Genomic DNA, 27,927 nt, shown 5'->3' on the forward strand with positions numbered 1-27,927 from the left:
TACTTATGAAGATCAAAGAGCACAGCCTTCGGTATGAATTACATTTCAATGTAAAGAAACAAAAATCCTCACCACTGGACCAATAAACAACATTCTTATCAATGGAGAAAAGATTGAAGTTGTCAAGGACTTCATTCTTTTTGGTTCAACTATCAATACTCATGTAAGCAGCAGTAAAAAAACAACGTAATGAATTAGTCAAATCTGCTGCACAAGACCTTTTTAAAGCATTGAAGAGCAAAAATGGTCAACTTCACGACTATGGCACACCTGACCCAAGCCATGGTATTTTCAATTACCTCATATGCATGTGAAAGCTGGACAGTGAATAAGGAAGACTGTAGAAGAATTGATGCCTTTTAATTATGGTGTTGGAGGAGAATATTGAAAGTACCATGGGCTGCCAATAGAACCAATAGATCTGTTTTGGAAGAAGTGCAGCCAGAGTGCTCTTTAAAGGCCAAGATGGCCAAACTTCATCTCTCATACTTTGGACATATTGTCAGGAGGGACCAGTCGCTGGAGAAGGACATCATGTTTGGTAAGGTGGAGGGTCAGAGAAAAAGAGGAAGACCCCCAACAACATGACTGGCCAAGTGGCGGCATCGTTGGACTCAAGCGTGGCAACAGTAGTGAGGTTGGCCCAGGATCGGGCAGTGTTTCAGTCTGCTGTGCATAAGGTCACTATGGGTCAGTACTGACTCGATGGCACCTAACAACAACAACAATTTTAAAAAAAGAACAGTTTGTTTCTAAATAGACTTCCTTAAAATTTTATTAATCATTATTATTTTATCATATTATTTTAACTATGTATTATACAGTAAGGAGCTCTAGTAGCGTAGGGGTTATGAATCGGGCTGCAAACCTTAAGGTCAGCAGTTTAAAACTACCAGCTGCTCCGGGGGAGAAAGATGAGGCTTTCTGCTCCCGTAAAGATTTACAGCCTCGGAAACCCTGTATAGGGTTGCTATGGGTCAGAACCGACTCAACAGCACTTAACATTATACAGTATATCCTTTATTTGGGGGTTGGGGGTGGTGAGGGTAAGAAATCATCCTTGGTAGATTCTCACACCACAGTTTATAGTTTCCTGTTGTAGGTCCTTGGATGGTGCATGCAGTTTGCAACTAACCTTAAAAGGTTGGGATTTTAACCCATTCTAATGGTGTGGCATTGCAGGATAAGCACTCAACCACAAGGTCGGTTTGAACCGAAAGGTTGTTGCCAGTTTAAACTCCTCAGCCGCTCCTCAGAAACCTTATACAACAGGGTCTCCATGAGTCAGCACTGACTCGAAGGCACTTAAAAACAATAGCACCATGGGAGACAGGCCTGGAGTTTCTTGTTGTTGCGTGCCATCTAGTTGATTCCAACTCAAAGCAAACCTAGATCCAAGAAAAAGCCTATGGAGCAGTCCTACTCTAGAATACATGGGATCGTTGTTGAGTGGAACCCACTCATAGGCAACAAGTTTGGTTTTTCTGGGTTTTTGTTTTTATTTAATTTGATGTTAAAACCTACCTTCTCAGACTTTTAAAAAAAAAAAAACAAACCAACAAAAAGGACCGTAAGAGATCCTTACATGCCTGATAGCACAGAGAGGTATGTGAGCTGGGCTCCTCCAATCAGATGTGTCTGCATGGGACCATCAGAACAAAGTCAACAGGGAAAGAAGCTGAGTGGCAGGATGTGGGCATCCACAGATAGGCAGAGACGGCATGATTCTGGAGGGCACAGCCTGGCTCTGGCTTCATATTTTGGAACACGCAGACCCTGGTATGGGCAGCAGCTCCTCTTTGGGCCAGATCCACGGAGCAGTACTGCCAGTCATTCGCTGGAATTTAGCCTCCAGTTTCTTTCTTCAGCCCTCCAATGATTAGCTAAGCTATTACCATTAATACGTCCCTTTGTGCTTCTTGAACTAGACTAATAATCCCTCATACCTGTAACTAAAAACCCTGACCAACACATGTAGCAAAGATTGGTTTCATTATCTCCAAACATAAAACCTGAGATGGAAAGAAACAACTAACGCAAAGGAGCGGAAGCTGAACCGAGTGGAGCAAGCTGCTGGCGTAGTGGAAGCTGAACGTCAATAAAAATATCCATGGAGAACAGTGAAAATTCAGTGGATTCAAAATCCATTAAAAATTCAGAAACAAAGATCTTCCATGGAAGCATATCAATGGACTCCGGAATATCTTTGGATAGTTGTTATAAAATGGACTATCCTGAGATGGGTTTATGTATAATAATTAATAATAAGAACTTTCATTCAAGTACTAAAATGACACCTCAGTCTGGTACACACATAGATGCAGCAAATTTCAGGGAAATATTAAGGAACCTAAAATATGATGTCAGGAATAAAAATGATCTTACACATGAAGAAATTATGGGACTAATGTGCAGTGTCTCTGAAGAAGATCATAGCAAAAGAAGCAGTTTTATCTGCGTGCTTCTAAGCCATCGTAAGGAAGGCATTATTTATGGAACAGATGAACCTGTTGACCTGGAAAAATTAACAACTTTTTTCAGAAGGCTTAATTTCAGAAGTCTACCTGGAAAGCCCAAACTTTGTATTATTCAGGCCTACAGAGGTACAGACTTGGACTGTGGTACTGAGACATAGACAGTGCTTCCAACGATGACATGACATGTCAGAAGATACCAGTTGAGGCAGACTTCTTATATGCATATTCCACAGCACCGGGTTACTATTCCTGGTGAAATTCAAAGGACGGATCCTGGTTCATCCAGTCACTCTGTGCTATGCTGAATCAGTTTGCTCATAAGCTTGAACTCATGCACATCCTCACTAGAGTTAACCGGAAGGTAGCAACAGAATTTGAGTCCTATTCCCCTAACTCTACATTCCATGCCAAAAAGCAGATTCTATCTATGCATTGTGACCATGCTCACAAAGGAACTATATTTTAGTCACTGAAGAAGTATTTGGTTTTGTCATTACTGTTTTTTTTTTCTTCCCTTTTCTTTTTTTAGTATGTAAATCCAGTGACTAATATGTACTTCCCTCCTTCTCTTAAGTCTAATCAAATACTTCAGGTGTTCCTTCGAAACAACCATTTTCATAGCAATAGAACCACTGTGAAGCTACCTCAAAATCAACATCAGGTAGTTGAAGCCAAATTTCATTAGAAATAAATTAAAATGGAAAACATTGTGATCATTATGAGAAGAAATTATTGTAAATTTACGACATTCATAATTAGAAAATTTGAGTGATACTGTACTATGAATTTTCAAGTAATTATGAAAATGGTACACACTGCAGTAATGATTTCTGAAAATATGTTCCCTTTTAAGACTATGGATTTTCATCTTTCTCAAATTATAAAGATGATTATTTGGAAGCTTGTGCCCTAGAATTTGGGGATCCACTGGCATGAACTGAGTATTGAAGACCTTTGCTTTTAAAACTGGTTAATTGCATTTGCTCATGGATTTGTGATGTTTTATCCTGAATATGTCTTTGTGATTTAATAAAAATCCTATGTAATATTGAAAAGGAAACTGGAAGCTTCATGTGAGAGTGTGAGCACACTGAGTTGACTCTTTTAAGCCTAATGCAGAGCTCCATGGAGGGACAGAATTACAACTGTAAGGTGCTAAGATGCAGCTCATCTACCAGCATCAGAAGCCTATCATTGGTTCCTATGCCAATCAGTCGTTTCAGATACTAGCAAAAGTACCTGAGCTGTTATGTATAAGCCTCAAGCTTACTTTTTAGCAGCATGAAATGAAGACACTGTAGAAGACTGTATCAAAAGACTCCTTGTATGATAAACAGTGGAATGTAAGGAAAGAACATGAAATCAATGAGCTGGGCACTTGGTAATCAGAGAAAAGGTGGTAAGCTCATGGAGCTTTTGTGAAGAAGGCAGAGCCGTAAGTCTATGGCTCATACCGGTGTATGAGCTCATACCGCTATGCACGCAGGAATCTCTAAGTAAGTAAACCAAAATCAGAAGTTTCTGAAATGGAAAATATCCAAAGTTTGTGAGAATCACAAACAAACTTTGTCTTCCTTGTGATAAACTTTTTGAGCACGTTAAGTTATTTTCAGTTGAAGTTTACAATTTAAAAGAAGAAAAAAAAAAAGCTGTGACTAACTCTTATGCTGTCCTCTGAAATGGAAGGACCAAAGCACACAGGACTTAAGAAATCATCCAGCTTATGCCTCACTTGGTGCATGAGGATGCTGACGACCAGAGAAGAGGGAAGAGCAACACCGGGCTGTCTGTGCACCATCCTGTATGAGGCTTTTAGTCTGACATGACCAGTTAGCTTTCTTCTGCTCAAAGAAAGGAACTCACATTTCTAAATGCCAGCTGTTCATCTGGATTAAGTCTAACCTTTTGCAAGTAAATGTGGCAATATAGCATGAAATGACATCTTAAATGTTGTTCCTGTGTAACAATTTTGTAAACATCTTATTATTCTGAACTTGTGTTTTTTTAAATATAAATTTAACAAAGCGGTCAAAAAGAAAAAAAAAAAAATTTTAAATGCACAGAACATTCCACTGTAAATCAAGAGTTCTGGGTCCTAAGCCAGGGCTCAAATCCACAATCAACACGTCTAACCTCTCCTCATATGTCCTTTCTCATAAATTTCATCACCTCTGCCAGGCAAGGGAAAGAAAATAGGCTTTGCCTAACTAATTTTCTATCAATAGAGTCTGATGACAGTAAGTTGGCAAGATACTAGAGAAGAACAAGCTGTAATAAGCATCACTTTCTATACCAGCTCAACTCCATGGTGAATCCTGCATTCTTCAGCAGCACCCACAAACCTAGGCCAGCTGCAGACAAGGTGAGGTGGTGCTGGGCTTGAATGCCAAAACAAGCAACGCTGGGGCCAAGAAACAATTCACAAAGCTGCGGTGAACTTTTCACTGATTTTCTTCTCCCTTCCCCTCAGGGAAAGATAATCATGTTAAAACCACAGACACATCAGGTAACTCAAATACAACACTATTGCTTAACACCAAAAGCAGACTGGAAACGCTGAGAAGTGATTTGTTGTTGTGTTGTGAAGTGCCGCCAAGTCGGTTCCGACCCATAGAGACCTTGTATAGGGTTTCCAAGGAGCAGCTGGTGAGCTTGAACCACCAACCTTGCAGTTCAAACAGCTTTGCAGTCTGGCCACAGTGCCACTAGGCAGGTTAAAATTCTCTCCTTTTAAAGGCATTAAGTCCATAAAATCAGTTGGCAGAGTTGGAGAAAATAATCAGTTGTTAATAATACTGTTCCTTAAACATGGTAACGGAATCTTACAAAGGGCATTTGATGTCTCTGCATAATCAAATTACTCTACTCTGTACTACGAAACTGCACGTAATATTTCTCAGGTAATACTCAAAGGCAAACCTTTAATAAAAGATCCCTTACACACCTGTAAAGCCAGTTGATGACACTGATATTCAGAAGATGTCTTGACACTCTGCCAACTAGAAAGTAGATGTGAAATTCAATGGAAAGCCTAAGTGTGCATGAGCAGATTCAAGACAGGTCTAATGTTGGTGCCAACCAATCCCCGAGTCTCCAGGCACCCACTCACCATTTTGTTACTGCAGGACCATCGGCCTCTCCTGCTGCCTAGAATTGCTTTTCCTTTTTTCTCTTTTAACCATTTTATTGTGGTTTACATGTAAGTTTATAGAGAAAATCAGGTTTGCATTCAACAATTTATACATCTTCTGTTTTGTGATATTAGTTGCAATCCCCTGAGTGTAATAGCATTCTTCCCCTACTTCTGTTTCCATTCACCCTCCTTTCCTGCCCCTTCCTACCTTCTGAGCTCTTAGGACAAATGCTGCCCTTTGGGTTTCAGAATTGCTTTTATCAAATACTACATAGTAGCGTAGTGGTTACGAATCGGGCTGCGAACCTTAAGGTCAGCGGTTCGAAACTACCAGCCGCTCCGCTCCGCGGGAGAAAGATGAGGCTTTCTACTCCCGTAAGGATTTACACCCTCGGAAACCCTGTTACAGGGTTGCTATGGGTCGGAACCGACTCGATGGCACTTAACAACAACAACATGGTACACTTAAACCCTCTGGTGTAGCACTGTAGGCTAAGCACTGGACTGGTAACCTAAAGGCCAGCATTTCAAACCAAGCAGCTGCTCTCAGAAACCCTACACAGGGTCACTATGAGTGAGTCAGAACCAACCTGATGGCACACAAGAATCAATCTGTGGTATAGGTAGTGCTGGTGGTGTCGTGCATTGCTACAGGTTGAGGGGCTAACTGAAAGGTCAGACCATCTGAGGAAGAAGGGGAAGGCTTTCTCTTTCTGCTCCTGTCAATAGTTATAGCCCCTGAAACCCTCTCTGAAACCAAATCAATGGCCCACAACAACAAGGTTGTATAGGAGCCCAGTGGCACAGTGGGTTAAACTTTTTTTAATCAGCTACTCTGCTGAGTTCACTTCTGTGAAGGTTTACAGCTGTGGAAACTCCGGAGCAGTTGTTCTGCCTTACAGAGTTGGAAGGACAGAATGACCATGGGCAACATGGTGTTGAGAGAATGGGGATACACAAAATAAAAACATAAACTGAATCTCTCCCCTTAAGGCAAGGCAAGGCTAACCGCTAAAGAAAACCTAAGAGCGTGGCAACTGAAAAATGCAAATTTAAACAATAATCTCACAGAGAATATCAGCAAAGATGCTAGTTAGCAAGATGAGCTCGGCACATTATATGATTACATGTGTGTCATGTGTCCTGTGTGTGTATTTGGCTCACTCCCCCAAAAACCAAGTATTTCTGGGTTAGAAATTACACAGGGCCTATTTTGAAGTCTTTAAATTTATTTTCTAACTTGAGTTCATGGTGTGTCATATTTAGATTTGACCTCCATCAATTTTATTGAAAGTTTAAGGATATAATGTTCATGTATTAATGTTATCAACATTAGGTACAAGAGGGCTTCAACAAGTTCACAGAAGTATTGATATGAAAAGATAATGGAATTTTTCCATGAACTTCTTGAAGTCTCCTCACAGCAGTACAAACCAGTTAGTCCCAAAGCTGTCTGCAAACAACACATTTGTAGATTGAAAGAGAACTAGGGGCAGGGGAAAAAGAACTCAACATGATTATTTCATGGGCTAACTAACTGACTATCCTTTATTCAGAGATGATGTCTTTCCTGTTCTTTTGATATTAAAGTGGCATTTCTTTATAACATGCTGAAACATTTTTTAAAATCAGTAAAAACTCTTGAGTACTACCGCTAGATCTTCTTTCTGTACTTTCTCCATCTCCAGAAATGACAACTTCCCGCCTTCCAGCTGCTTGTGCAAAAACCTGAACCAGTGCCTTTTCTGACTCCTCTCCTTTCACACCCCACTTCTAGACTGTTGGCAAATCTTCCTACCCATCTTAATTGAGTCATAACTAGTTACAATTGAATCAATTCTGATTAATAACAACTCTGCATTTTTCAGAGTAGTGCTGTGTTCCAGAGAGTGTTCATGGGTGAGACTTTTAAGGGGATTGCCAAACCTTTCTCCCAAGGCACCTCAGGCTGGGTTCTAGCCACCAACCTTTCACTTACTAGTCCAGCGCCTAACTATCTACATCACCCTGCTAAAACTACAGTCCTTTCCATAGCACTACTGGCCACAGAAATAAATCATCTTTTCTCTGAGCTTTGTGAAATCTCTAAAAATCTAGGCTATAAGACATTCTTGTTTAACTGTCTTTATAAAGAACCCCCAAGATGAAATAGCCACTTTCACCACAGTATGAATCAGTCAGAATTTCCATCTTCTACTTTCTACAAATGGAATAACCAGTATCTTCATTTAAAGTTGAGGTGTCCACAAATATACAGGTAGTAGAAGTGCACCATTTATCAGACTACCTTGTCCCTGTGTTACCTTATATGTATCTATTCAAATATGCATTTAGGGAAACATGGCTTTGATAAGACACAGATGCAAAATACATAATCCTGGCTTTTAAGGGGTGTTCTGTCTAATGGGATAAACAGAATTTTATTTTTTTTAATTTTTAAAATTCTGAATACGTTTCAAGCAGACAGAAAACAGATAAAGAACTTGATATATTTGGGGGAACTTCTTATAGCGTGGCACTTAAAATTGAATTGTAACTGTTACTAATCTGTCTACTCAGCTAGAAGATCCCAGGGACAGAGGCTCCTTTTGAATCCCAACCACTGGCACAGTGCCCTGCACACAGGACCCCTTCAGTAACTGCTGACTGAAAACACAAATGAAGGAGTCAAGCACCTTCCACAAAGTGCTCGTCCTGCCCCTTCATCTCTGGTCACTCACAAATCCCAGCCATGCGTGGCCATAGTACATACAGTACTTGCTGAAACCAATCCAATCAGGAAATCACCTAAGTTGATTCCTCCCTCTGCTTCCTTTCCCTTCCCCACCTGAACTCTTGGCTTGGTGTGATACTGTAGGATAAGCACTGGACTGCTAACTGCAGAGTTGGCAGTACAAATCCACCAGCTGCTCCTCTGAAACCCTATACAGGGCTGCTATTAGTCAGAGTAGACTTGAGGGAATTTAACAACTACCATCCCATACCTAGGTCCCAGGGGAACAGGTTCAGGATGAGCATTCAGAGAAAACTACAAATCTTCTCATGTAATGCCAATGAATTAAGACTACAAATCCAAGGGCCCACCATGGTAACACAAATGAAATGCAACCTGCCATCAGAATCTGTTAAGATCCCAAAGGAAAGAGACTGCAAAAGACTCACATCTGACTTCCCCTGGCTTCACCTGGGGGAAAGACAATCATACTCAAAATCAACCCAAGACAGATTGCTATGAAGCAGAGGTCAGACATGCTTCCACCCGACAACCTTCTTCACCCTATTCTGGCACTAACCATCCCTCCCACAGCACTCTCTGCTTCACATCTGGGAACAACAATCCATTACAATGGCCACACAGAACTCTTAACAATATTCACGATTTGGGGATTTACTAGAGAAGTGAACAGGGTACAATTCAGAATCAAAAGCAACTCCGATTGTAGTCACTGCAATGAAACGATGAGGATGAGTGTAAAGCCTATGTTCTCCTATGTTAACTATCACTCAATTCACAATAAAAACTTTAAAAAAAAAAAAAAGTGACTTCATGGCACCACAGAGACTAACAAAACTGAAAAGCAGGGAAGACTACTACGAATGTGGTTGTTAGTTGTTGCCACCTGCTCCCACTCAAAGCAACTCCATGAACAACAGAAGGAAACAGTGTCTGGGTCTGCTCATCTTCATTCTGACTGGCATGCTGGAGTCCCAACGCAGCAGCCACTGTGGATTCTGAGTGCCTTCCAACTGAGGAGACTCTCCTGGACAAGTATCTTCTGTGATCCCCAGGGTTTTCATTCCTCGTCTGTTTTAGTCTGGAGTGCTGCTGGCACCTGTTACACCGTGAGTGTTTCTGCTGATATCTGAAATACTAGTAGCATAGCTTCCTGTAGCATGGCAACACACAAGCCACCATGGTATGACACACTGACTAACAAGGAAGAAGGGTAATTAATCTATTGGGCTACTATTATTATATGCCACACTCTGTGCCTGCAACCTCACAAATGAATCCTAACAAGCACTCCCACAAACTAGACTAAGTCCAGGAACTGTGGGGAAGGTATTATATATATGATCTCATTCCATCTTCACAATAACCTGGTGAGTTAAGCATTACCACTGCTCCTGTTTACAAATGAAGAAAGAGGTTCAGGAGCTTGTCTGAGGTCACACTGCTACCAGGATGGAGTCTCTGACTACAAAATCTGTAAGTGCCACTGTCCTGACAGTCAATCTAAAATGCTGAGCAATGGAGCCTTGAATGTATTTTCTAAATCTACATAATAAAAATGAGAGAGAAAATTCCTTCCTCAAACAGTTGTTACAAAAATTAGACAATGTATCCAAAAAAACACTAGTACAAAACAGACTTTCAAAAGATGTTTCTTTTCTTACTTTTCCAATGTTAAACCATGGACATGACCCTAACTGGATGGGTATGCAGTGGACACCCTGTAACCTGTAAATTATCTCTATCCTAGAGAGTAGGCTATCTTGCTCATCTAGCATAGGCTAAAATGAAATTAATTTTTAAGAAAAGCTGTGGAATGTCAAATACCATGTTACCAAGTTTTAAAACACAAGACAATGAAGAAACTCTTCACTGAGGAATCTAAGGCTAACACTGCTTTTGGTTTGATACTCCTGGGGATCTCAGACACCACATTCATAAGGCTGTGGCTTTCCAGATCATACAAAACTGGGCACTTTTACCAGGGCCTTTTTTTAACTTCTCCCCATCAACTTTCACCTGAAAGCTCTCTTTTTCACTCAATGCAGTCCCCGGGTAGTACAATTAATATATTTCACTACTAACCCTAAGGAGTCCTGGTGTGGTGCTGCAGAATAAGCACTGGACTGCCAACCACAAGGTCAGTGGCTCAAACCCATCAGTCACCCCTCAGAAACCCTATATAGAGTTGCTGTAAGTCAGAACCGACTCAATGGCAGTTAACAGCTAACCTAAAGGTTGGTGGTTCAAGTCCACCCAGAGATGCCTTGTAAGAAAATCCTGACAATCTACTTTTTAAAACCAGTGATTGGATGTGCTGTAGAGCAGAAATCTATTCCAATACATATGGGGTTGCCATGAGTTGAAATCAGCCAATAACAACTGCTGGTGGTGGTTTTGCTAGACCTGTGTTTTGCTTAGTTTTAGACTTCATTTTTAAAAGGTACAAAATAATGAAGGTATTAACAGTGATTATCCTTGAGTGACGGCCAGAAGATTTTTTTCCCACCTCCTTCATACTTTCCTGTGTTTTCCAAGTTTTCATAAAGTCTTACGTATTGCTTTCAAAACAGTAGTAATAATAATAAAGGCGATATATTTAAATGGCTTCCTTAGTCTTCAAGGAACATTTTCCTTTATTCGTATCGAGTTCCTAACTAGCAGTAGGCTTCTTAGTGTCAGGACAGCTGCAAAGCCAACACTCAGCATAGAGCCCCATCCACAGAACATGGTTGGCACAAAACAGAAGTCAGTAACACTCTGTTAAATAAAAGATGAGTATTTGAATATTGGGGACCAAGGGGTGAATATATAATTGGATTACTACAACTCAACTACATATAAGAAAAGGTGGTTTTCAAACAATCTAAGCAATTAAACATGAAACACCTGCAAAATGAAGACAAAGTAAATTTATTCAAACTGATTCATCGCTACAGTGGTAAACCAAGAACAGAATGGCAGATGGGCCTAAGGTCCACATCCATGTTACTGTACTTGAGGGACCAGGAGTTGAATTCACTAAATAACCACAGGGTTTTCTGCCCCGCTTAGAAAACACATCATAACCCTGTTCAGCTACCGAAGTCAAACAATACTCTTTTATCTTTTTTCCTAACTTTAAATAATAAACAAATGAGGGATTAATATAAAACTCACCCCCATCATGTTATTACACCACCAAATATCCTTATCTAATAAAACAAACTAGAAAATCTTGAGGATTTACTTAAAATTAAAAAGTTAAAAAACAATATTGTGTTTGGAGAAACAACTTGTATGTGAAGATTACAGAGGGACATACTGGATTAATACAGAAAAACCACAATTCAGCAGAAAAGCGAAGGTATGAAAAGTGTCCTATTTTCAATATGATCTTCTTCCAAGTGATGTCAACAATGATTCATCAACTGAATGTGTGTTTGTTTCCCAGACACACACTTGAAAGATCCAAGAATGATCTTATACCTGGTACTGTACTTTCAATTCATTTCAGTGCCATTAGACTCTCTGTAAAAATCTGCATATTAAAGCATATTTATTTCCAAGGAAAGCAGATGCTGACTAGAGGGCATCATGGTAACTTGTGGTGGTGTGCCATCGAGCCAATTCCGACTCCTAGCGACCCTGCATAGGGTTTCTTGAGGCTGTAACAGGAGCAGAAAGCCTCATCTTTCTCCTGTGGAATGGCAGCTAGTTTTGAACTGCTGACCTTGAGATTAGCAGCCCAACTTGTAACCACAAAGAATTAAACAACAACCTCACAACAGTATTTCCTCCTGCTGTAAGAGGAGAGAGCAAGCTCTTCACCCAGAGGACACTACCATGCTCCCATTTGCCTCCAGCTGGGAAGTGAAGGTGCTCATCCTAGACTATCTCTTTGCTTATTATAAACTCTGCAAAGATTTACTTTTATTTTGCCATCACTGTAAACACCAACATCTCATCTACTAAAAACATTTAAACACTTGGCCAAGGAATGTCTCTAACAAGTGTGAGCCCTTCTGAGTTTACGTACATCTCAGTAAGTTCAGTTGGTCAGCCTGTACACTCAAGGACAAACAAGATTTTTACTTGATTGGAATGCTCTTGCTGTTAAGTGCCATCAAGTCAGTTCTGACTCACAGGGAAAAAATAGGGTTTCCAAGGAGGACTGGTTGGCTTGAACTGCCGACCTAGCAGTTAGCAGTCCTGTGCTTATCCTACAGTGCCACACCAGGACTCCTTGACTGGAATGGAGGAAATGAAATACAGTATTCAGGAATCTTTCTAAGTAAGAGTCTGGTCCTGCTCATCTTCACCTCCTGAATGATCACTCATCTATCACCTACTTTTTCTTAGTGAAGTCAGCAACAGGATAAAGTAGGAGAAATTTGTTTAAATGGTGTAATTCCTATGCACCCATGCCCAAGTCTGCTGGAAAGCACAAACAGAAGACAGTCAAAATGTGAGGCCAGTTATTTCACCTTTCTAAACTTCAGTTTCCTCATTTGATAAATGCTGAAAATATCTATTTCACAGGACTATCATGAGGACAAAATGAGATAATATAAGTAAAGGACCGAACAGAGCAGCTAACTGCTTGAAAGAGTTCAGAGTGAAGGGTATTTATGGGCATTTGTAACCAACCACTGTAGAAGCAAACAATGTGGGTAGCCTTGCCAGGTCCAGATGCTTCAGCAGAGGCAGCAAAAGAAACCCTAAACGGATGGAATACACACCAATTCTGGGAAATCCAGATCACCATTGAAGTACAAAAAACAGACCCTAACTTGGCACTAGGCACAACACAGGTGGATGACACATTCCAAACTTAAAAGTTATACCAGCAAGACAAGGCTTTCTTTAAAGAAATGGGAAGAGAGCCTCTGTGATCATCAGCAAGACACAATGCTTAAAAACAAATGACAAGCTTAACTACAAGGGTCATAGCTACTCTATTAGGAACGGACAAGCTTTCTAGCATTCCCAACCACAACCAAACCAGGACTGAAACTGCTCTCGCCGCAACAGATGGCTGCACTACACAATTCCTCAACTACAGCTACTGCACTCTATGTTCCTATTAGACAGAAATCTGTAACAGGACCTCAAAGACCTGGCTTCCACTCAGAGTCCTAACATCTACCTTGCAGGCTGGTTACAAAGATTAGCAATAATGTGACGTGAAGGTACTAAATAAATTACTATTGTTGTAGTTGTTAGGTGCTGTTGAGTTGGTTTCGACTCATAACAGCACAATGCACAGCTGAATGAAACACTGCCTGGTCCTATCATCCTGTCCTCACAATTATTATGCTTGAGCCCACTGCCTCTGCCACTGTGTCAATACATTTCCTATTCTTCGTTGACCCTCCACTTTAAGGGTGAGTTATGCTGTTAGTATTAAGTGCTGTAGAGTTGGTTCTGACTCACAGCGACCCTGTATAGGGTTTCTGAGGAGTGGCTGATGAGTGTGAACCACCAGTTCAAACCAACCTAGAAGTCAAGTGCTTATCCTACAGCACCATACAGTAACCAGAAAAGACCACAATGAAGGTGGGGCTTGAAGGATGAGAAAGATAAACATAAAGCTGGAGTTCCATGGTAGGATTGCATCAAAGGAGTCCTGGGTGGTACAAACAGTTAACGAACTCAGCTACTGACCAAAAGGTTGTTGTTTCCAATCCACCCAGAAGTACCTTGTAAGAAAGTACTGGCCATCTGCTTCCAAAGGAATCCACCCTTGAATGAACATGATATGCAGAAAACGGGGTTAAAGATAGACTATGGAGGAGAAACCTAATATTTTCCACTTTTTGAAGTGAACAGAACTAAACTGAAAAGGGAAAAAAGGCTTAAAGAAAATCAGAATAGCACGTTTAAGAGGAGAAAGCCAGCAGATTAAGACAGAGATAGTCTTGAAGAAGTCAAATCTGATAAAACAAAAGGAAAAACCAAACAGATCCATCAATTAATGCCTAGCACATCAAGGATGTTTAATCAAGGATGCTGAGGAGAATTTATCTATGACAGAACGGTCACAAGACAAGTAGCAAAGTGAGAGTTTGATGTGACAAGTTATGACAACCCTTCAATTCCTCGAGAATGGCAAATGAACATGAGAGCTACACTAGAAGGGAACAGTTACCTGGAGTCAAGGTGCTCAGACAGGAAACCAGATGTTGTTGTTATGTGCTGTCGAGTCGGTTCCGACTTATAGCGACCCTGTACAGGGTTTCCGAGGCTGTAAATCTTTACAGGAGCAGACCGCCTCATCTTTCTCCCGCGGAACCGCTGGTAGTTTCAAACTGCTGACCTTGAGGCTCGCAGCCCAATTCATAACCACTACACTACCAGAGCATTTTAGAATGGGCCCTTAGCATTTTATATCTCTATCTAGTTTATATCTCTATCTAGGGACTAGATAGAGATATAAAATGCCAAGGGCCCTTTCTAAAATGCTGTTGTTACTTGTTACGTACCCTCAAGTTGGTTTGATTCATTGGGCCCCTATATAGGGTTTCCAAGGAACGGCTGGTGGGTTAAACTGTGACCTTGAGGTTAGCAGTTCAGTGCTTACTTATCCTATAGCGCCATACCAGGACTAAGATAATAGCTATAAAACTAAAAGGAAACAATGAAAAAGAGAAGCAATTCAAAAGAAATTAAAAATCAAGGCTTGGTCAGAGATCAGACAAAAGGGGAAAATCAGAGATGACATGTAAGGTTTTCAACAGTTAAGTGCTATAAGGAAGAAGCAGGGCAATACTGAAGTGAGGTGGATAAGGCAGCTAAGAGGGGTAATCCCCCTTTATTGAGGGCATTTAGGACCTGCGCAGGTAACTTTATTTTTTAAAAATCTTTAAAGTTGACTCTACTCCACAATATATACAGCAACGGGTAATTTTGTTCTTTTCTCTGGTCCCAACATAGACCACAGTCCCAGTGCCAGCAGACAGGTAATACCTTGTATTGAATCTGAAATATTTCCACCAAAGTTAAAGTACTTGAAAAAAGTAAAATGTGCTGTGGTAGGAATAGCTCAAAGCTAGCAAGAAAATACTCATGTGGATTTAAAAACAAAATGATCCCACTCCACTAAGGTTTTTCAAGTTTAATAATTCAGGACATTAAAATAACAATTTAGCCTCCCCATAAAAAAATTAAAAGCAATCAAAAAAATTTAGGAGTTAAACATGACATCCAAAAGGAGACCCAGTAGTGTAGTGGATTACAAGATGGGCTGCTAACCAAAAGGTCAGCAGTTCTAATCTACCAGTGGCTCTGTGGAAGAAAGATGAGGTTTTCTGCTCCCATAGGATTTACAGCCTCAGAAATCCTATACAAGGTGGCTATGAATCGGAACAGACTCGGTGGCATTCAACCACAGGACATCAAAAGTACAAAAACAACAATAAAAAGTAAATTGGACATTATCAAATTTTGAAACTTTAGTTCTTTGAAATACATCAACAAAAAAGTGAAAAGACAATCAATCCAAAGAATGGGTGAAAAGTTTTGCAAATCACTTATCTGATAAAGGACTTATATTTACAATATATAAATAATTTTTTGTGCTGAATAATAAAAAGGCCAATAACCCAATTTAAAAATGGGCATAAGAACTGAACAGATATTTCTACAAAGATACAGAAATAGCCAATAAGCACATGAAAGCTGATCAACATATTAATCACTGTTGTTGTTAAGTGCTGACTCATAGCAACCTTGTATAGGGTTTCTGAAGCTGTAAATCATTACTGGAACAAAAAGCCTCATCTTTATCCAGCTCATAAGCCACTGTTGTTGTTATTGTTAAGTGCCTTTGAGTAGACATACCACTTCACATCAAGGATGGTTATGATCAGAAAAACAAAAGACTGCATGTGCTGGTGATGATGTGGTAAACTTAGACTCTCAATCTTCAAAAGATTTAGCATGACTTAACATATGACCCAGGAACTCCACTCAGAGGAATATAGTCAAAGGAACTGAATATGCAGGAGTGCAAACAGAGTCTTGCTGCAGCACTGCAGGATAAGCACTGGACCACAAAGTCAGTAGTACAAACTCACCAGCTGCTCCTTGAAAACCCTGTCCAAGGTCATTATTGGTACAAACAGACTTGACAGCACTTAATAACAACATGTTCACTGTAGCACTATTCACCACAGCCAAAAGATGGAAACAATCCAAGTGTCTATTAATACACGAATGGGTAAGTAAAATGTGGTTTGTACATACAAGGGACTATTACTAAGCCATAAAGAGGACTGAAGTTCTGATATATGCTACAGCATTGAAGAACCTTAAAAATATTAAACTGAGCAAAATAAATCAATCATAAATGGGCATATAGTCTGTGGTCCCACTTACATAAAGCATCTTGAGTACGCAATGTGAGGGGGCTTCAAAAAGTTTCTAGAAAAATACAATTAAATAGATGATGGAATTTCTACCATGAAAATTTTGACACCCCCTCGAATCTGGGGTGATATCTGTGGTGGGAAGGAGGGGAAAGGAAGTCACTGCTTAGGGAGCACTGAGTTTCTGTTAATGGTAATGGAATAATTCAGAAAACAGGTGATACTTACACAACATGGTGAATGCAACTGTTACTGAATCGAACCTACAGAACTGTTGAAATTGTTTTACAATTTAAAAAGATAAAAAGTCAAGAAAGCAATGAAGCATTGAAATATCAATACGTGCATGAAGAAACACTGAAAACATGACGCTTAGTGGAAAAGGCCAGTCACAACAGAAGACATACTGGATCATTCCATTTATAGGAAATATTGAGAATAGGAAAGTCCATACAGAGAGAAAGTGGATTCGGGGTTTTGTGTAGAGCTGGAGGTACCAGCGGGGGAATGGAGAGGGACTAATAAGGCTTTCAGGGTTTCCTTTTGGGGTGCTAAAAATATTCTAAAATGGATTCTGGTCTGGTTACACACTCTTTGAGTATACAAAACAAAACTTGATTGAATTGTATGGGACATGAATTATACCTCAATAAAGACACTAGAATCAAAAACAAAAATAATTTGTTATGGTTGTTATTAAATGTTGTCGAGTTGGTTCCTACCCATTGTGACCCTGTATAGTGTTTCCAAGGTGCAGATGGTGAGCTTGAACCACTAACCTTGTGGTTCAAAACGACTTTGCAATCCAGCTCCATACCAGGAATGATCTTCAAGAGTTACCTCCACAGTGAAAATGGCTCAAGTTTAAATAAGATGCCACCCGGCAATTTGGAAAGTCTCTGGTAGCGTCGTGGTTACGAATCAGGCTGTGAACCTCAAGGTCAGCAGTTCGAAACTACCAACTGTTCGTGGGAGAAAGATGAGGCTTTCTGCTCCCATAAAGATTTACAGGCTTGGAAACCCTGTACAGGGGGTCGCTATGAGTCGGAACCTACTGCACGGCACATAACAACAACAAAAGATATTTTAGAAAGACATGTCAGCCATGTCTTTCTAGAAGAAATAAATACAGAAGCATGGAGAAGATAAAGATTTGAGCATACAGATCCTTTAAAAATGATTTCTTAAGTCTGATCTAAATGTTCTAATGTGCACATCAAAAAAAAAAGAAGAGGCTTGGGTTTTCCCCTTTATTATGCCAAGCAATACTTACCTGCATGCTTGTATGTTAGCTCCTAAGAAATTGGATTAAAATATTGGGTAATAAGGTAATTTGCTGAAATGCAAAAGATTATGTAACTTAACAATTTAAGGGAAGATGGATAAAATCAATTTTATGATTTTGACGACAGAAACCCTCACATAAAAAGATGCTCTCTCGTTTGAAAGCTAGAAGAAAATGACACAAAGCCATTTGTCTCCAAAATATCTACTGGAAAACATGGTCCCCTGCTCCTCTGATGCCTTCTTTCTTGATTAAAGTCGTCATTGCTCTCTGTCCTTTAACATGGAGAATGCTTACACAGTGTCCCCAACCACTGTGAGCGATGCATCAACTGTGATGTTAATGAGGAGCATGTGCCAAGCTCCTCTCTCTCTTTATATACATCACAGTACATGCAAAGGGCACACTCAGCTGATTCCCAATCGTATCCTGATGAAAGCAGAGGAGAAAACAGTGTTTCTGCTCAAAGCTGCTTTTACCATTACCACCACTAATCTCTTCATTAAAGATGTTCTGAAAGCAGCATCTCATTTGTGGGGAAGGTATGCATTATAAACAAATGCCATATTTCAAGTTTACAACTATTTACTTCTACAGCAAATGAAAGGCATTTAATGGATTCAAAAGCCCTTTGATCAAAATATTATTAAGACTGATGCTTTCAACATTTTACTTAGATCTTAAACAAATTTCAACTCAGTTGGTTCAAATACATATTTAGCATATTTAATCTGCCCATAAATTTTTAAAGCAATCAAAAGCCTGTTGCTGTTATATGGCACAGAATGAAACACAGCCGATCCTGTACATTCTCACATGAGATTGTTATGTCTGAGTCCATTACAGCTGCAAATGTGTCCAGCCTTCTTAGTTAGGGCTTACCTGTTTTTTGCTGACCTTCCACTTTACAAAGCATGCTGTCCTTCTTCATGTCCAAAGTACAAGAGGTGAAGTCTCAACATTCTTGCTTCTAAACCTTTGTTGCTGTTAAGTGCCATGGAGTCATTTCTGACTCACAGAGACCCTGTGAAGGGTTTCCAACGAGCAGCTGGTGGCTTTGAACTGCCAACTTCATGGTTACCAGACAAGTACTTATGCTACAGCGCCACACCAGAACTTAAGGGTATAGAAATAAGTATTGTTTCAAACAACATATGTAGTGTCTTCCTAGTATTTGTTAACAGATCCACATTATGGGAAGGCTAAAATAAAATTAAAAAAATTGAGAAAGGAAAGAGCCATTCTCCCTACTATTTTCCTTTCCTTTTAAGTGAATTACTTTGGCTAGCAGCTATCTTATGAAGAGACAAGTCTGGGTGCCCTGTTAACATGCAGTGAGTGGCTCCTTCGGATTTAAACCAAATAAAATCTTCAGACAAACCTGAGTTGTTAAGTGCACCCAGTCAGTACCAACTCATAGCAACCCTACGCACAACAGAAAGAAACACTGTCCGGTACTGCACCAACCTCACAATCACTGCTTCGTTTGAGCCCATTGCTACTGCCATTGTGCCAATCCATTTCTTCCTCTCTGTATCCTTTCTCCAGGGACTGGTCCCTCCTGAAAGTATGTCAAAAGTATGAGACATGAAGTCTGGCCATCCTAACTTCCAAGGAGCATTCTGGCTGTACTTTTGGCAGCTCATGGTACTTTAAATATTCTCCTCCATCACCACCACTCAAAGGCATCAATTCTTCTACAATCTTCCTTATTCACTGTCCAGCTTTCGCTTGCATATGAGGTTACTGAAAATATTATGGCTTAGCTCAGGCACACCGTAGGTTCTCAAACTGACAGATCTTTTTGTTCTTGAGCACTTTAAAGAGGTCTTGTGCAGCAGGTTTGCCCAATGCAATACATGTTTAATTTCTTGACTGCTGCTACCATGAATGCTGATGACTGATTGCTGCTACCATGAATGCTGGTCCAGTGGTGAGGATTTTTGTTTCTTTACATTGAGGTGTAGCCCATACCAAAGGCTGTGTTCTTTGATCTTAATCAGTAATTATTTTGAGTCCTCTTCATTTTCAGCAAGCAAGGTTGTATCATCTGCATATCACAGGTTGTTAATGAGTCTTCCTCCAATCTCGATACTACACTTTTCTTTATATAACCCAGCTTCTTGGATTATTGGTTCAGCATACAGATTGAATAAAGATAGTGAAAGAATACAACTCTAGTGCACACCTTTCCTAATTTTAAACCATTCAGTGTTCCCTTGTTCTGTTCAAACAACTGCCTCTTGGTCTATGTACAACTTCATCATAAGCACAATTAAGTATTCCAGAATACTCATTCTCCGCAATGTTGTCCATAACTTACCATGATCCACATAATCGAAAGCATTTACATAGTAATAAAGCACAGATACACATTGTTTTGGTATTCTCTGCTTTCAGCCAAGATCCATCTAACATTAACAATGATATCCCTCATTCTATATCCTCTTCTGAATGCGGCTTGAACCTCTCGAAGTTACTCATCAATATAAGGTTGCAATCGTTTTTAATTATCTTTAGCAAAATTTTACTTGTATGCAATATTAATGATATTGTCCGATGTTTTCCACATTCCACTGGGTCATCTCACTTTGGAATGGGCACACATATGGATCTCTTCCAGTGAAATGCCAGGATGAGTGAGTGCCTGCAGTGCTGTATCAATTTGTTCAAAGATTTCAATTTGTAGTTCATAAATTCCTGGAGCCTTGCTCTTTGCCAATTTGTTCAATGCACCTTAGACTTCTTACTTCAGTATCACTGGCTCTTGATCATATGCTACCTCTCCATTTCTTTTTGGTACAGTGATTCTGTGTATTCCTTTCATCTTCTTTTGATGCTTTCTACATCATTCAATATTTTGCCCATGTTGTTATTGTTGTTGTTAAATAAATGCTGTCGAGTCATTTCCAACTCACAGCAACCTTGTATATGGTTTCCAAGGAGCAGCTGGTGAGTTTAAACCGCCAATATTGTGGTTCAAACCAACCTTGCAGTACAGTGCTTTAACCCACAGCAGCACACCAAGACTCCATTTTGCCCATAGAATCCTTCAATATTTCAAGTCAAGGCTTGAGTGGTGTTTCTTTCAGTTGCTTCAGCTTGAGAAATGCTGAGCATGTTCTTCCCTTTTGGTTTTCTAACTCCAGGTCCTTGCATAATTTCGTTATAATATTTGACTGTCTTCTCAAGTTTCCTTTTGAAATTTTCTATTCAGTTCTTTTATCACCTCATTTCTTCCATTTGCTTTAGCATCTCTATGCTAGAGTACAAGTTTCAGAGTCTTAATGTCATCCCAGAAGAGTTGTGGGATGACATCAAGAACAACATATAGGAAAAAAGCAAAAGGTCATTAAGAAGACAAGAAAAAAGGAAAAGACACACATTAGAGGGAGGCTGAAATACCAAATTCTCCCAGAAGCTGCCTAGAAATTGAAGGATGAAACAGAAAGAAATGTTCTCCTCCTATGTAGAAAGAAACTAGACTTTGGAAGGTAAATACCAACTTTCCACTATACTAGGGGCCTTCAAAAAGTTCACAGAAAAATTTCATCATCTTTTACTTCCATTTTTAAAGGCGTCTCATACGTTCTAGTTTGAGTTATGTCATTCCAAAGAAACTACAAAGTACGTAAGGTAGTAACCAGATTATTTTCCAGAAACAGTACCTCCATATTGGCCACAATTTTAGAAATATTAACCTTTTTTTTCTTATATGATCCCATTAATTCTTAGAATAGACAGTATCCACATCTCACAGATGAGAAAATTGATGTTCACAAATAATGAAAGACCTGTCATTTGCTTACTTGGCATCTCCACCTGCATGTCGACTGGCGTGTCATACCCAACATATGTTGTCATGTGTCGTGGAGCCAGTTCTGACTCATAGTGACCCTGCACAGGGTTTCCAAGGCTGTAAATCTTTACGGGAGCAGAAAGCCTCATCGTTCTCTCATGGAACAGCTGGTAGTTTTGAACTGCTGACCGTGAGATTAGCAGCCCAATTCATAACCACTATGCTACCAGAGCTACCCAACATATATCAACCTATTATTCCTGATCCCCACGCAAACCTGCTCCTCTAGTTTTCCCCATTTCAATAAATGGCACCTCCATTTTTCCAGCTGCTCAGGCCAAAAACCTTGGCATTATTCATGATTCTACTCTTTCCTTCACTCCACACATCACATCCAACAGTGATTCGTTGCTGTTGCCACACTATGCAAAACAGAATGGAACAATGCCCGGTCCTGCAAAAAGGGTTGCTACGTTTGAGCCCACTGCTACTGCAATTTGTCAGTCCATCTTATTGAAGGTCTTCCTCTTTGTCACTACCCTCCACTTTTCCAAGTAGGAACTGGTCCCTCCTGATAACATGTCCATAGTATGAGATTGCCATCAAGTCGGCTCCAACTCATAGCAACCTTATTTCAAGAATCCGGCCACTTCTCCTCACCTCTTCTACTTTACCACCGTCACCTCTAACAAGATGACCCTAAGTATTCCTAGCTGGTCTTGCAGTTTCCAGCTTTGCCCACTTCATTCTATTCACTACACAACAGCTTTTTCCTGTGAAAATACATTAGCTCAAAATCCTTTACACAAAACCCTCCAGTGGTTTCCCGTGCCAATTAAGAGTTGTCCATTGCTGTTATCCCTAGGGTGCGAACGATGCTCATTGAATACTACGGATAAGCAAATGAATAAAGAAACCAATGTCACAAACACAACACACAGGAAAGGTGGGACTAGAACACATTTTTCAGAGTGTTCTTTAGTAACAGTAAGACCAGATTTTCAGCAGCCAGCAAAACACATGTAATAATAATCTTAAATGTACTTTGCATAACTGAATCTTATAATAAGCTGAATTTCAAATGACAACTTAAGAAGAAAACATCATCTTACAAAGCCATGAAATCTCACACTAGGTGCTCTGAATATGGCATACTTGGCAGCATGGGCAAATGCCAACTTAATTATCTTCAGTGTCACTCCTCTGCAGTCAGTGACGTGACGTCACCACATCTCAAAATGATTCCGTGCACAAGTGACCAGGGCTTCTGGGAGGTCCAGAGACAAGCAAAAAGAAGAAGAGTGGTAAGTATGCCTAAACCTCCCACGCTTGCATCTGAGACAGGAAGTGTTTCTAAAATGCCGCAAAGACCAGCAGAAAGGTTAGATTCAGAATTGTGTACTGCCAAAATTATAAAACTCTGAGTTCAGTTTAAATGTCAATTGTTTTCAGATCAGAGTGAAATGAGTGTTAAAATTATCCAATGTTATGAATTTTTTTTCTCTTTAGATGTTTTAGAGTTAAAAACAAAAATTCTCAATGTCTCTTTTTTCAGTTCTTTCAAAAACAGTACTATCGTGTCTTGTTGTGGCACTGTAGGATAAGCACCGGATGGCAGGTCACTGATGGTAAGGTCGGCGACAGTTCAAACTCACCGGTGAGCCACTCCTTGGAAATTGACTTGAATGCACTTAACAACAACACCCATCTATAAACAGTCCTTAACTCTAACTGAATTCAACTTATGCAACTCTGAGACAGTTACCTAAATAAATAACAAGTGAACAATAGATGTGTTAAATGAAGGAATGCGAAAGATGGGAAGGTCATATGACTCCATGGCCCTACAGCAAAGCACAGGATTAGCCAGAACTAGGTTTTTAGATTCTCATTCTGACCCTTCTCTTTGAGTGGCTATGGAAGTAGAGGAAACTGAGATTGGAAAGCCTTATCCAGCTGGATCTTCAAAAAAACCTTAGCCAGTTTCCTCTAGTTTTCTTTCTTAGAAAAGCACTTGATGAGATCCATTTCATCAAGATGTGTCTCCTTGGAAACCAAAAAGCAGAATTATCTAATGTTTCTTCTTGTACATAAAGAATATTCAATACAGGACTACTTTCATAATAGACAGCTGTTTGGAATTTCAAAGTAATCATTTGTGAAATGAGTAGCCTTCGAATAAAAGAAAAATCCAACCAAATGAGAACAGAGCACCAAAAATGACCACGTCTGTCAAAAAGAGTATCAGCTACATGAGAGCAGGAACCATTTAATTTTGCTCACTAGGAACTCCCACTGGTGGTGGTGGTGGAGGTGGTGATGGTTGTGTGGCATCGAGTTGGGTCCAACTCATAGCAACTGTATTTCTTTACGGGAGCAGAAAGTCTCATCATTCTCCTGCAGAGCCACTGATGGACTACAACTGCTGACCTTGCAGGTAGCAGCCTAACGTGTAACCCACTATGCTACTAGGAACTCCCACTAACCCCTAGAACACAGTGCTGATGTCACTGCTAGAAACTGTCAAGTTGGCCCCCAACTCATGGTGACATCAGACACAGCAGGATCAGACCATTGTGATCCACTGAGTTTCCATTAGATGATTTGGAAGTAAATTGCCAAACATGTCTTCCTCATGTCTTACTCTGGAATATACACTGAAAGCAATTCAGCATCAGCCAACATGTAAGCCTCCCTTGCCACACAGGTGGTGGCCATGACTGAAGTGCATTGCCAGGAATCCTATATGGGTCTCCCACATGGAAGGTGACAACTATACTAGTGAGCCACAACTGTCTCCGGGGCATATGGTGGGACCCAAAAAATACTGTGGAATGAGTAAAACACTATTTAGAGACCCACTCATGCATACATAAATTTAACAAATCTTTACTACGCCATTGTGTCCAGTTGGTTCAGACTCATAGCAACCTTGTATAGGGTTTCCAAGGAGCAGCTGGTGGGTTGGAACTGCTGATCCTGTGGTTCACAGTCGAGTGCTGATCCTACAATGTCACACTAGAAGTCCAATCTTTACTATGTTGCTGTTATTGTTGTTGTTAGGTGCCATCAAGTTGGTACTGACTCATAGCGACCTTATGCACAAAAGAACTAAATACCACCTGGTCTTGTGCCAACCTTACAATCATTGCTACATTTGAACCCATCATTGCTGCCACCATGCCAATCCATCTTGTTAAGGGTCTTCCTCTTTTTCTCTGACCGTCCTCTTTACCAAACATGATATCCTCTAGGGACTGGTCCCTACTGACAAGACAGTATGGTCAAAGAATGAGCGACAATGTCTGGCCATCCTGGCTTCCAAAGAGTATTCTGGCTGTACTTCTTTCAACACAAATTGGTTTGTTCTTTTGGCAGTCCATGGTACTTTCAATATTCTTCTCTAATACCATAGCTCAAATGCATCAATTCTTCTACAGTCTTTGTTATTCACTGTCCAACTTTCACATGCATATGAGGTTATTGAAAACACTGTGGACTGGGTCACACACACCCTGTCCTAAAACTGACATCTTTGATCTTGAACACTTAAAGAGGTCTTGTGCAGCAGATTTGCCTAATACAACATGCATTTGATTTCTTGACTGCTGCTTCCATGAGTGTTGATGACTGATTCAAGCAAGATGAAATCTTGACAACTTCAATCTTTTCTCCAATTATATAGATATTATTTATTGGCCCAGTGGTGAGGATTTTTGTTTTCTTTATGTTGAGGTATAACTCATACCGAAGGCTGGGGTCTTTGATCTTCATCAGTAAGTGAATCCTCTTCACTTTCAGCAAGGTTGTATCATCTGCATATCGCAGGTGGTTAACAGGTCTACCATGCTTTTCTTTATATAATCCAGTTTCTCAAATTATTAGCTCAACATACAGACTGAGTAAGGATGGCGAAAAAAAACGACTCTGGCGCACATCTTTCCTAATTTTAAACCACTCAATGTTCCCTTGTTCTGTTCAAACAACTGCCTCTTGGTCTATACACAGGTTCCTCAGGAGCCAAATTAAATGGTGCAGCACTGCGGGTTAATGTGCTTAACTACAAGGTCACACTGAACTGTAAGGTCAGCAGTTCAAGCTCACCAGCCACTCCTCAGAAACCCTATCAGGGTCGCTATGAGTTTGAACCAACTCGACAGTGCTTAACAACAATATAGGTCTAATAATATATGCCAGCATACTATACTACATTCTCCTCCATGAAACACTACCAAATGTGTCTTCAAATATGTAATATATACAATCCAAAGTGCTCTCGTAGTTTTATTTAAAAGGTAAGAAAAGATGTCTGAAATAGCCTAAACTGCTTACTAAAACTGCCACTTAATTTGCTGGCTACCTCGTCCCTGTTTTCCACTTCATCTCTACAAGTCCATCCCATGAATGCTCTGTTCTCTGTACATCGTAGAAAAGAAAAGCGCACTGCAGCAGGGTTCTCTCTACATACACTGCTCACTCCTACTCAAGTGTCATATATGGAAAACCACAAGCTACGGATACAAACAGGAAAGGTAACAGTGTCAAGGGAAAATAGTCCAAGCAGCAATTCTAATATTAAATGATGTCACTAAAAATGGTTCAATTAGTACTAGAGGTTTTCATTAAAGACCTCCCTAAATGAAGTACAAAGTGGCACTGTCAGATAAGCACTGAACTGCTAACCACAAGGTTAGCAATTCAAATCCACCAGCCGCTCCGAGAAAACCCTATCCAGAGTCACTATGAGTCGGAACCAACTGGATAACACTTAACAACACAGTACTATAATACCACTGACAGAGATGGTTTGGTTATCCAAGATCAATTCAAGTGCTATCACCATCCTGAAGCCTTCCCAGCGCAGTCAGTATTTGTAAAAGCTAGGAAGTGCTAGACACACAGCTACTACCTATGTTGGATGCCAACTCAGAGTCTCACAAACATTGTGCCATTTAAATCATACTACCTCATTCTTCCAGTCTCTCCATAGGAGAAAGATGAGGCTTTCTACTCCCATAAAGAGTTACAGCTTCAGAAACCCTATACAGGGCCGCTATGAGTTGGGACCAACTCTACCGCACACCACCACTACCACCTCATTCTTTAACTGTGTCTAAACCCATATTCATCAAGTCAATTCCTACTCCTAGCAGAACTGCCCCATATGATTCTCAAGGCTGTAGATTTTCATAAATCTATCTCCCCTGGAGCCACTTCCTGTTGTTACATGCCAAGTGACTTAATATTAAGCTACCAGAGCTTCCCCCAAAGGGGTAAAAAAAAGTTATTTACATGGTTACATGTCATTTCTCAGTTATTCAACACCAGCTTCCTGGTGTGGCACTGCAGGATCAGCACTGGACTGCGAATCACAAGGTCAGCAGTTCAAACCCATCAGTTGTTCCTCAGAAACCCTACACAGGGTTGGGGTAAGTCAGAACCAAAGCCAAAACAATAGAATAGCAAAATATTAAATAAAAGCCAAATATACCATTACCAAATTGAACGCATGCACGTGTGGTCTACGCTCACTGCAGAAGGCCAAGCACTCTGAGCCTTGTAGCAGTTGGTAGCCATTTCCAGGTTTTTCCTAGTTCTTTTTTAATCAGTGGGATTCCATAGAGGATTCAGTGGTTCTCTTTTTCAATCAAAATGGAGCTCCTTTAGCTGCTTTCGGGTTTAAGCCTATTACTTAACTACCTTGCTCTCAAGCATAGATCCAACAATTAAAACCACTGCATTTTATACTTTGCTTCATCAAGCCATCCATCCATCTCAACAGTATGTTCTCCCAAAAAAAAAAAAAAAACCCAGAGATTACTGTGATCACCTTCCTAGCACCAACATGGACTGCTCCCCCAAAACACACATACTGAACTGAAAACCACTATTTTAAAACACTACCTTGAAAATGGCCTCCAGAACAATCTCACCAAAAGTGATTATTAGGCTGAGGCTTTTGAACATTTAATAAGCCTTTTCTGTAAATCCTGTAACTATCCATAACCTATAATTTATCTACTGCAATGCTATTTGGTTATTTTGGTATACAATTATTATACCTCATTTCCTATTATAAAGGGTCAGCGTTAAGATTCTAATTTAAAAAATAGAATAACACCAGAGGCCTTTGAAGAAATCACAGGGATTT

General features: G+C 40.1%; 1 pseudogene; it reads left to right on the forward strand.

The window, feature by feature from the left end:
- Positions 1-2,110: 2,110 nt before the first annotated feature.
- On the forward strand, positions 2,111-2,950 carry LOC102842239 (annotated as a pseudogene).
- Positions 2,951-27,927: the final 24,977 nt, after the last annotated feature.

Source organism: Chrysochloris asiatica, unplaced genomic scaffold (assembly GCF_000296735.1).
Source record: "Chrysochloris asiatica unplaced genomic scaffold, ChrAsi1.0 scaffold00079, whole genome shotgun sequence".
Lineage (NCBI taxonomy): Eukaryota > Metazoa > Chordata > Mammalia > Afrosoricida > Chrysochloridae > Chrysochloris > Chrysochloris asiatica.